This window comes from Helianthus annuus, chromosome 2 (genome assembly GCF_002127325.2).
Source record: "Helianthus annuus cultivar XRQ/B chromosome 2, HanXRQr2.0-SUNRISE, whole genome shotgun sequence".
Taxonomy (NCBI): Eukaryota; Viridiplantae; Streptophyta; class Magnoliopsida; order Asterales; family Asteraceae; genus Helianthus; species Helianthus annuus.
The window spans coordinates 117,129,787-117,141,477 of record NC_035434.2 but is presented as its reverse complement, the minus strand read 5'-3'; the positions used below and the strand labels follow the sequence as shown (position 1 = coordinate 117,141,477).

Genomic DNA, 11,691 nt, shown 5'->3' with positions numbered 1-11,691 from the left:
TATAAATAGGAGTGCTTGGTTTCATTTCAACTCATCCCTTGGCACACCACCTCTCTCACACTTCATCCACCACCCACCACCACCATAACACCATCATCCACCACCATCATCCATTGTCCATCGTAGAGTGTGTGAGTCGTCTCGGGATCCAAGATTGATCGTAAGAGTTCTTGACAATCAAGGCCATGTTTGCCTAAGTCTCTTACATCACTTGGTGAAGACAAGTGTTTAGTATAATACTTTTTATTTTTAATCTTTTGCACTTTTTATTTGGTTTTGTATTAATGACTTTAATAACTAGTTGCTTATGTTGAAGGTGATCTTTCCTTATCGTTTGTCCGTGGTGTCTTGGCATTATTTTACTGTCTATATAAAATAAAAGATTTTCACCATTCATATCTCCACGGTCTATATGGAGGTATGTTGGCTACCTGGTCGGGGGTTAAGGGAACGGTTTGGTAAGGGTCTTGCCCTTGTGCAACGTTTAGAGGTCCTGCAAGGGACCTGGGTCAAATTTAGTAGGATCTCCTTCAATACCCATAGGTATTGGATGGCGGGGATCCAAACTCTTTGACCCCCTCATAAGTAAACTACTGTTAATACTATCACCCGGCTACTTAGGACTGTATCCCTGCTGACTCAGACTACTTAGCCGAGGGTAACGTCACCGCCAAAAGCGGGACCTACCACAATTTGCATTAATAACTTAATTCATTATCTTCCAATAATCCAACCCTTTAGGATTGTATCCTTGCTGACTCAAACTACTGGGTTGAGGGTAACGTCGCCTTCAAAAGAGGGGCCTACTACAATAAGTAAGATAATCTCTTAAACAAGTGCAAAAGTGCGAAAATAATCAAAGGTTATACTAATACACGAGTCGGATCCAAGTGATTCATCTTGTCTATCTGTTTTTATTTTATTTTTATTTTTCAGCATTTAGTTAGTTTTTATTTTCTTAGTGTAAAAACATTTTTTCTAACTTTTTGATTTGATTAGACGTTGAGGATAAACCGGTATTAAAAGCTCTTGTGTCATTGGACGACCTCGGTATCTTACCAACACTATACTACGTCCACGATGGGTGCACTTGCCCATATGTGTGTTTAGTGTTAGTAAATATCGTGTTTTATAAATTTAAAACTTGGCTAAAAGTGTAAAAAGGGCTTAAATATACATTAAAAATATATTACACTACACGCACATCAAGTTTTTGGCGCCGTTGCCGGGGACACAAGGATTTTAAGAAAGTTAGGAATCAACGGCCTAGTCATATTTTTTATTTTTCTTTTTAATTTTTAGAATTTTCTAAGTTTTTCAGCTTCTGTAGAGCTCAGCACGGGCCGTGCCTGGTCGGACACGGGCCGTGCCCAGCATCGTTACTGGCAGTTTTTAGTTTTCCAAGTTACAGAAGGCTGACCACGGGGCCGTGTCGGTGCAACACGGGGTCGTGTCCAACTTTCCAGTAACTGGGATCTGGAAAACAATTACTGTAACTCCGACCACGGGCCGTGCTCGCTGAGCACAGGGCCGTGGTGAACCTTCTGACCAGCATTCTATTCTGTTTTTATTGACTTGGAACTAGACGCCAATCCTACATAGTGTATGAGCTCCAGTTCTAATAAGGACATAAAAGAACCTCTAGAAGAACCCGAACGCTTTCTCAGAAAAAGATTAAAAGCTAAAAACCAAGAGAAAGTTTCGGGTGATCCACCTCCAATGGCGGACCAACGTACCCTCATGGATTATCTACGACCCACCGTAGGTAACCTAGGCGCCTGTTGGTGCATTCATCTGTTGTCTTCGTCTTGTATCTAGTCTAGTTGATCTGGATATTGTCATAGGTTTTAGTTTGAAAGGGTTTAGTTTGAAAGGGTTTAGTTTGAAGGGGCTTTAGTTTGAAACTCATCCTGTCCGTTTGAGATAGTTTCAAACTAAAGGGTCCTGGCCGTTTGAAATGGTTTCAAACTAAAGGGTCATTTCAAACTAAAGGGTCACAACTATAAATAGGTTTCAAACTTTCACCATTTGTAACTTTCCGGCTAGAGCAACGAAGTGCTGCCGAGGTGTTGTCAGGTTGTAAAACGTTCTCAAATCAATAATACAACAGTTTATAGTGTGAATCTTGCTGAATTGAGCTCTACACGTCTGTTTCCGCCGTTCATTTAGAGATAAACTCTTCTGATTGACTCGTTCGGGTCTGAAACCGATCCTACAAGTGGTATCAGAGCTCAGGAGGAAGAGTTCTATACAATTCAGCTGCATTTTCTACTTCTACACCTTTCTTTCTAAAATTTTTCAAGTTTTCACGGTTGAAATTGGCTGAAACTCTCACAATATGTGCGTAATGGTGTTTTAACAAAGCCTTGTGAATTTCAAGTTAAAATCTGAAGTAAAAGTGATAAAAATGGCCTGAAATATGGGTTCCGTTTGAACGAATCTTGACCTGTCCGTTTGAAATCTTGTCCTATCGTTTGAAATAGCCTTCTATCGTTTGAAAATTGGATCTGTCATTTGAAAAAAAGCTTCCTGTCGTTTGAAATAGCTTTCTGTCGTTTGAAAATTAGATCTGTCGTTTGAAGTGCATCGTTTGAACATCATTCCGTTTGAAATCTTGTGTAACCGTTTTGAAATATAACATGACCGTTTGAAGAATGGTTACCATTTGAAAATGTTTTTGAAAACTGTGAACCGTTGCAAAAGTATTTTTGATAACAGAAGACTTGAATGAGATTTATAGCCCAATACTTGCATGTGATTAACGACCAATCCTATATTGAGATTATAGATAGCGGCCAAATCAAAAAGTGAAGTCTTGTTAATCAATTAGTGGAGTTTTCGGTCCAATTATAGAAAAGTTGAAACCAAATAGTGTCAGCCCACCTTAATGAAAGGCCCAATCATCAATTAGAATTTTGCGACCCAATCCTTAACTAGTTTCATATTTGTGGTCCAATGGAAGTTGAAGGGGGTTTGAAATTTTTTTAAATCAAATTCTCGAGAAACAAGGTCTGAAAATTTTTATGTCATGTGTTGGAATTTATGACATTGGTCAAATCATCATGAAATATTAAAAGATGTTATCCCACATATTTTTTGAGGTCCAATGAGAATTTGTTTAAAAATATAACTTGAACTGATTTGTATGCAAAGTATAAAGTTGTCGGCCATTTTTGTTGTTAAATAGAATTGAAATCTAAAATATTAATCGGCCCAATAGTTCCTCTCTTAAAATCAGTTTTGTCTGTCATGTTTAAACCATTTTAATCAACCCATGTGCCATTTTTATGAAGGTCCAATGGTTTGATTACATTTGTTTGTTGACCAATTAAAATTCGCCGTCCCATGTGTTTCAAATCAGAGAATATAACAAAGTGATTTGATTGTTGATTCAATGTTTTTGTTGTCAGACTTGATTGGCGGTTTTTGACAAATTTAGTGAGGCCCAATCACATTTTTCTAATTGTTGGGTTAGTATTTGCGACCCAACAGAAGTTTTTTTAAAGATATTATTGTTAACAAGTGAAGTGTGTTGTCGGTTTGTTATGGTCATTGATCAAAGGTTCAAAAGTAATCATCAATCCGATCCGCTACAAGATCAAGCATCCTAATCATTGTTGTCACGAGGAAATAAGATCTGTTTGCAAAAGCGATTTGAAAGGTTCAAGGTCGTATCTTAGTGAACTAGGTCATTGAAAAGGTTACAAAAATTAATTCAAAGTGTACTTGGGTCAGGTCATTCAATTTGATCCGGATCATAGCAGTCCGCACAGTCTGCAGTCCGCACAGTGTGTCAATTTTCAGTTCAAACAGAATATTCACCAGTTCGAGTACCAGTTTTATTCTGTTAATTGATAAATATATAAACTGATTGTTGTTTGTTTGTTTGTTTGTCAGGTATTCTTACAAGGTGATAAAGTTGTGAAAATCCGAAAAAATGGACGAAGATTTCTACAACGCATTCGCTACTCCAGTTACACCGATGAGTATTACACAGAACACGATGTTGGAAAACGAAACAGGGACGATGCAAAAGCCTCCCAAACTAATGAACATCGAAGAATTTAAAGGTTGGGAAGGTCGATTTGAGAATTGGGTGCAAGCTAACTATCTTGATGCTTGGGAATGCGTGGAGACGAAGTATGTTCGACCTTTGAATGATGATGAAGAACCTGTTCCGATAAAGGATCTATCTGCTGATGCTAGGAAGAAGTACAAAGATGAGAAAATGATGCTAAGTCTTCTTCAACAGGCAGTGAAAGAAGATATCATGGTTCTTTTACAACACAATGGAACTTCTTATTCGATTTGGAAAGCATTACGATCAAAATTTAGAGGAAGTGAAGAGATGGTTAAAAGCAAGAAGTCACTTCTAAAGAAAGAATTTGATCTTTTCCGAGGGTTAAAGAATGAAAGTACACGAGAGATTATTGAACGTTACTGTAACTTGCTTGCTAACATGAAGAGATTGAGTATTGAAAAAACAAATGATGAGTTGATCGAAAAACTTGCTGATGCTTTGCCATACGAGACTTGGGGCACATACCTTATGATGCTCAGAAACAAGAAGGGTTTTAGCAATCTGACGCTCAGTAAGTTCATTGAAAAGATAGAAGCTCATGAGATGGAACAACGGAAAGTTATCAGAATGAAAGACTTCGATGGTGAACAGGACATCGGGTTATATTATAAGGCAGGGGTAAATGAGAAGAAATCTTCGAATCTATCTCCGAAGGTTGAGACTGCTTATAGTGCCAAGAATTCGTCTGGAAGTCCTTCATCTGGTTCAAATAGCAAAACCAGTTTTACTCCATTTTGATCTTTTGATCCAAACATTTCTGCAACTAAAAACGGGAGAAAATTACAGTGCAACATTGTGTTGAATCTTGAAAATGATCAAGATTATTCTGAGGAAGTTGCCAAAAACCAAATGTCTTTGTTAGGAATGGTTTTGGAATCTTATACTTGTTTTGTTGCAAGTCGTATCGGTAATCCAGTGTTAACCAAAGAAGACTACGACCAGATAGATGCTGAAGAGATGGAGCTGATGGACATAAAATGGTGTCTGGCTAGTGTTTTACGGAGAGCTGAGAAATTCAAACAAATCACAGGGAGAGATGATTTTCGTGACGCGAATGTTTCTACTTTAGGTTTTGACAAATCTAAAGTCACTTGTTTTCGATGCAGGGAAAAAGGACACTTCAAGAGGGAGTGCACTAACCGAGAAGCAAGTGGGGCTCAGAATCCGTTCACCAACAATAATGATTACTATCGGAAAGCCATCTATCACCAAGTTGGTCAACAATCATCTCAACAACAAAAACATCAAGCTCAAACTGCACATGGAAGAGATGTGATTGAAGATTCTGGAAAGAGAGCTTGTTTGAGCAGTTATGATTGTGGAAAAAGAAAGGATGGTAGTGCTTTGATAATTGATCAAGATGATGAGAGATTACCAGAGGGTTTTAGCTGGGCAAATTTCACTTGGGATGATTATATTCCTGATCAAACTACAGCTTACACTGCTTTTACAGCAAAGGTTGTAGATGATAGTGATGATGATACGGAATATTGGGCAAGAAAATATAAAGAAGATATGAAGCTGCTTGCTGAAAGTGATAGTGAAGATGAAAAAGCCAAGAAGAAAAAGAAAAAGATCAAGAAACCGGTGAGCAGTGATGATGAAGAGATACCAGTGGTGAGAAGACAAAAGGTGAAAGAAGTGCCTAAATTCAAGGTTGAAGAAGAAGTTGATGCGAAAAAGATTCCAGTAAAATGTGAGAATTGTGAAGTTGTGAAGAAGCAGAATAGCACATTGATTTACAATTTGAACAGTCTGAAGGAGTCTTATGATGTACTGAATAAGATGATGAATCAGTACAATCAAACGAGTGAAGAACAAGCTGTAGCAATGAAGACTCTTCAGGGAGCTTTCATGACAAAGCAGAAAGTTGTAAACAATTACATTGAAAAATCTGCTTCTTTGGAACAAAAGCTTGAGCTGCAAAGAATTGAAACTGAGAGAGTTAATCGTTTATTAAAAAGTTACTCATGTACTTCCTACGTTATTGACAGGATTTATCCGACGGTTGAAAGTATGAAGTTATGGGAAGATGATGAGGTAACTGAAGAGAAAGAAGCTGAAAAATGTGCTGATGAAAAGATTGCTGACAAGAAGAAGAAGAAGAAAAACAAGAAAAAAGACACTGAAAAGACAACATCTGGTAAGAAGCAAGGTGTCAGTTATAACCAGTGTCCACCCCCGCTGGAGAATGGATATTTGCCTAGATATCCAAACGATGAAAGAGTCAAAAAGGCCACAAATTTACAGTGGGAGTCGGAGTCGTCAGTCAATCTACCAGATAGTATTGATGTTGTGTTTACATCGTCTGACACTGATCAACAGTCTCAATTAATGAAGAAAGTCGTGGATCATGTGTTAGAAAACGATGAGATAGAGGAGTCAAAGTCGGAGTCCGCGTCAGAGTCAAATTCTGAGTCAAGCACTCCGGGTCAAACAGAAAACAGGGAAAAATAGTCTATGACAAAGAATTCCTGTTATCAAAATGTAATTTGGATGACGGATTGTTTAAAGTTGCTTACACTTTGAATGATTCTGACAAATTATATTCTGATGAAGAATTTCCAATAAGAGGTGTCAAAACTGAATTGATAAACAAGGTTTTCAAACTCACAGAAATTAATATTTCTTAAATAAAAGACTTATGTCTTAATGAAAAACCTAAAAAATACAGCTCAAGAGTACAACAAAGATTAAACAAGAAAAAGGGTTACGGTTCTGGTTCTGGTTTCCAAAAGAAATCAAACCATAACGGTAATTTCAAAAAGAAAGGTTAGGTTTTACTCCAACAGAAAAACAGAAAATTGAAAAATAAGTTCGTGATTTTAAATCCAAAATGACTTTTGTTTCAGGAACGTCATCTGAAGAAGAAGAAAAGAAAGCATTTTGGAGACAGTCAAACAATGAATTCCTTGCAAAGAAGCAAGATGAACAAAATTATTTCAAGATTCTATATTTGAGGCAATACAATCAGAACAGGGAGTATTTCGTAAAATCAAAGAGAAAGTGCTTGCGTTCGAATCACCAATTGATAGAACAAAATTATTTCAAGATTCTGTATTTGAAATTGGTGAGAGTTCGAACAAGTTTTACAAAAAGAGAGCCAAATCTGACAACCAGAAATGGGTTGTTAAGAAGGTTGGTGAAAGCTCTAGCGATGATTCTGATGGATCAAAATCAGAGGAGCTATCTTCGGGCGATGAAACTGATTCCACAAAGTCAGTTGAGCCACAAGTTGTTTCAACATGTGAAGCTGATGTAAAAGATGAAAAATCAGTTCCGATTCTAAATGATGAGGAATTTCCATCACTTCGGGCTGAAAATTATAAAAAGAAAATTGGTAAAGTTGAAATTTCTAACCAATTTTATCATGATGAACAGGAATTTGATGCTAAGAAGGCCTTTAACCCCAAGGTAAAACATATCTTTGGAAAGATGATTGATCGAAAAGTCAAAGGGGTTAAAGAATTTTATGAGAAGAAAACAAAGAAAGAAAAGGTTGAACCATCCCTGGTTTGTGACTGGGATGGTACATATTATGAACAGTAAGTCTCAGGACTTGCCGGAGCTCCCAGGTTGGTAAGCGTGGAGCATGAATCGACATCTTTCTTGAATTTTATTCGGTAACGTCAATTTATAAAAAGGTTTGTTTGTGTTTTACTTACGAGTGGTAAGAAGATTTGATTGTGCAAATGGTAAATCAAGGACATTAATTTGTACTTGTATTTTCTTACAACTGGTTGGAAGACAATATGATGAACCACAACCCTGAACTTGTTATTGATAAATCTACAAGTGATAAAATCAACCAAACTTATTTTCCGGAAAAACCATTTTGATTAAAATAAACTTAAGTGTTTTGAAATCTAAATGGGAAAATAGTTTGTTGATAGGGGAAGTTCTGATTGTGTATGCCAAGCGAATGGCGAATTGAGGTGATTCGATATCAGTTCTCATGTTCTGTATAGTTTGTTTTCAATTTTCATTAGATGTATTTGAATTTTAGGGGGAGTAAGAATTTTTAGAAAATCCAAAAACATCAGAAAATTTGAAAAATACAAAAACATGATAAAACTGAAAAATGAGTTTTGTTGCATAAAAGAGGAAATGATAGTACATCAGTGGACTATCACAACACGCTAAAGATATGAAATGTTTATACGTGATAAATAATCTTACTGTGGATGTGTCAGTAGATTTTCGTACACTTAGTAATTTGAAATGAGATATAAACCTAAAACAAACTTGCTTGATTTGTGGGTAACTATTCTTGGATATATAGGTAACCCCTGAAATCTCGTTTGAAAGGTTTCTTTTTCTGATATACTAGGTTTTTATACTCTGTGATATCTGGGGTATTATTCCGGGACTTCTGCTGAATGGAAGTTCTGACCTAGTCCCCGGATAATACTTGCTGCAAATTGCTTGAAACATAGCATAAAGCCCTCAGCTGATTAGACAATAAAATTGATAATCAGTTGTTGTAGCTAAAAGATCTCCTAAAGGGGACACACCGAAAAGTCGAAGCTGATATCTCTCTGCGCATACGGAAGTATCGACCTGAGATCCCTCAGCCCTCGCATATCCCCTAATTTATATACAGAAATCAGTTGTAGTATATTTACCTGAAAATCTGAACATTGAGATCTGGATACGGGAGTATATTCAAGTGGAGTGATACACAATTAAGTTCAAGTCTCTAAAACACTAATATCGTATCTCGAATCAATTGAAATTTGTGTGAAAATTTAAAGTGGACCAATATACTGACAATCTAGGTAAATTGTTTAGAACTTAAAATGTTTAAAGCTTAATGGTGTTGATGATATGTTTCAAAAACTGATATGATCCTCTTGCACAAACTCACAAATATATTGTCTGTAAATATTTCATTTCTGCATTTTCGTTTATTCAAAAATCCAAAAAGATTTTAGTGTGTTTTAGCATAAATTTTGAAAAATTCAAAAAGATTTTCGACAACTGGTGTTGGAGAGCTAATTTTCAAAATTCTGAGTGCTAAATATGATGAACAGCTGGTTTGGGAGAGTGTGTTGTTTTGAAAAATTAAAATATATCTTCAAGTGGTTTATCAAAGATTAACATTGTAAAATCATTCTTTGATTGTATTTTTCCTGCAAGTGGTTCATTAGCTGGTGAGTTTGTTTTTACAAGTTATCATCAGAGAATTTATTTTTGGGTAGAGAATGTGCAGGTTATATGAAGATAGAGTATCAGGTTCCGATACCTGAACACTGTGTGATTTCAACAAGCCAGGCTGCGATCCCAGCATATTGAAAGGGGGAGTCTGAAGACATCCAAGTTGAGATTGTTCGTGGGAGTTTGTTGATGATGACGAAAAGAGAAGAGAAAGATTTGAGGATTCTTACAATGTCAAATACTTCAAAGAGTTCGAGAGGACTGATAAAGACTGAAGATGCGAAGACTCGACACTGAAGACTCCGTCAACATCTGAGGGGGAGTCTGTTGGTGCATTCATCTGTTGTCTTCGTCTTGTATCTAGTCTAGTTGATCTGGATATTTTCATAGGTTTTAGTTTGAAAGGGTTTAGTTTGAAGGGGGTTTAGTTTGAAACTCATCCTGTCCGTTTGAAATAGTTTCAAACTAAAGGGTCCTGGCTGTTTGAAATGGTTTCAAACTAAAGGGTCATTTCAAACTAAAGGGTCCCAACTATAAATAGGTTTCAAACTTTCACCATTTGTAACTTTCCGGCTAGAGCAACGAAGTGCTGCCGAGGTGTTGTCAGGTTGTAAAACGTTCTCAAATCAATAATACAACAGTTTATAGTGTGAATCTTGCTGAATTGAGCTCTACACGTCTGTTTCCGCCGTTCGTTTAGAGATAAACTCTTCTGATTGACTTGTTCGGGTCTGAAACCGATCCTACAGCGCCGCTATCAATGCGCCGAATGTTGAAGCTAATAACTTCGAACTTCGGCCGCATTTGATACAAATGCTCCAAAACTCCGCAACCTTCCATGGGCTTGCGGACAAGGATCCCCATCTACATGTTACTAATTTCTTAGAAATATGTGATACCTTTCGGATCAATGGAGCATCAAATGACGCCATCCGCCTCCGAATGTTTCCTTTCTCACTAAAAGACCGAGCAAAAGCTTGGCTCAACGCCCTCCCAGCTGGTTCGGTAAACACCTGGGATGAACTAGCCCAAAAATTTCTATATAAGTATTTCCCTCCCGCAAAAACGGCTAAATTAATGACTGAAATTAATACATATTCACAAGAGGACGGGGAATCCTTATATGAAACTTGGGAAAGGTTCAAGGAGCTATTACGCAAGTGTCCACATCATGGCCTTGCGATATGGCAACAAGTATCCACTTTCTATAATGGACTGTTGCCACACACAAGGCAGACACTTGATTCTAGCTCCGGGTGACTTTTAGGTAATCACCGCCCACATGAAATATATAACCAAATTGAGGAAATTGCTCAAACCAATTTTCAATGGCACACTCCCCGAGGCAATAAATCTATTGCCCCGGGCGCCCATAAGGTTGATGAAAGCACTTCTTTACAAGCCCAAATCGATGCCCTTTCTTCAAAAATCAAAAAGTTAGAAATGACAAAAACAATCTCGGTTATGGCTTGTGAAGGGTGTGGTGGGCCACATGAAAATTGGAGTTGTATGAAAGAAACGGACGATCAACAAGAATCGGTAAGCTACATTGATAATAGACCTAGGCCGTCGGGTCCTCCAACGGGCACTTACAACCAAGGATGGCGAAACCACCCAAACCTTGGTTGGAGAGAACCCAGCAATAGTAGTAACCAACAAACCCAACGAACAAACTTTCAACAACCAAGGAATGAGTCACAAAATTTCACTCAACAACAAAGTGGACGAGAAAGGCTTGAAGATACTGTATCTCGCCTCATCTCCGACACTGAAAAGAAAAACTCGGAAAGATTTCTACAATTAGAATCAAATTTTAGAAATCAACAAGCTAGTATTCAAAACATAGAAAAACAATTAAATCAAATAGCTAAAAATTTTGCCGAGAGACCACAAGGTGCATTACCTAGCAATACCGAAACAAACCCAAAAGTGCAAGTTCATCTCATCACGCTACGAAACCGCACCGTGGGGCCTGCAGAAGCACCACCGCCGACAGAAGAAACGGTACCCCCGCCTCTACAAAAGAAGAACTCCCATCCATCACAAGAGCCTACCAAGGCTCCTCGAGTCCCGTACCCCGGTAGGTTAATTCGTCAAAAGACCAATGAGCAATTCGCAAAGTTCGAAAGTCTATTAAAACAATTGCATGTCAATATTCCTTTTATTGATGTCCTAACCCAAATGCCCAAATACTCTAAATTCATGAGAGACTTCCTCACTCATAAAAAGAAAATTGAAACTTTGCAATTAGTTAACTTAGGCGAAGAGTGCTCTGCCCTCGTACTCAATAAACTTCCCCAAAAGAAAAGCGATCCCGGAAGCTTCACAATTCCCTGCTCAATCGGGGAGTCCCCCGTTCGTAATGCACTAGCCGACCTTGGGGCTACCATTAACCTCATGCCCTCATCAATGTTTAAAAGACTCGGCCTAGGAACAACGAGTCCTACAAAAAT

At 37.7% G+C, this 11,691-nt stretch overlaps 1 non-coding gene across 1 annotated transcript; it reads right to left on the bottom strand.

Annotated features, from left to right (window-relative positions):
* Positions 1 to 10,309: 10,309 nt before the first annotated feature.
* On the bottom strand, positions 10,310 to 10,416 carry LOC118489833. Its single transcript, XR_004887846.1, has one exon. It is a non-coding gene; the product is annotated as a small nucleolar RNA R71 (small nucleolar RNA).
* Between the last annotated feature and the right edge of the window lie 1,275 nt (positions 10,417 to 11,691).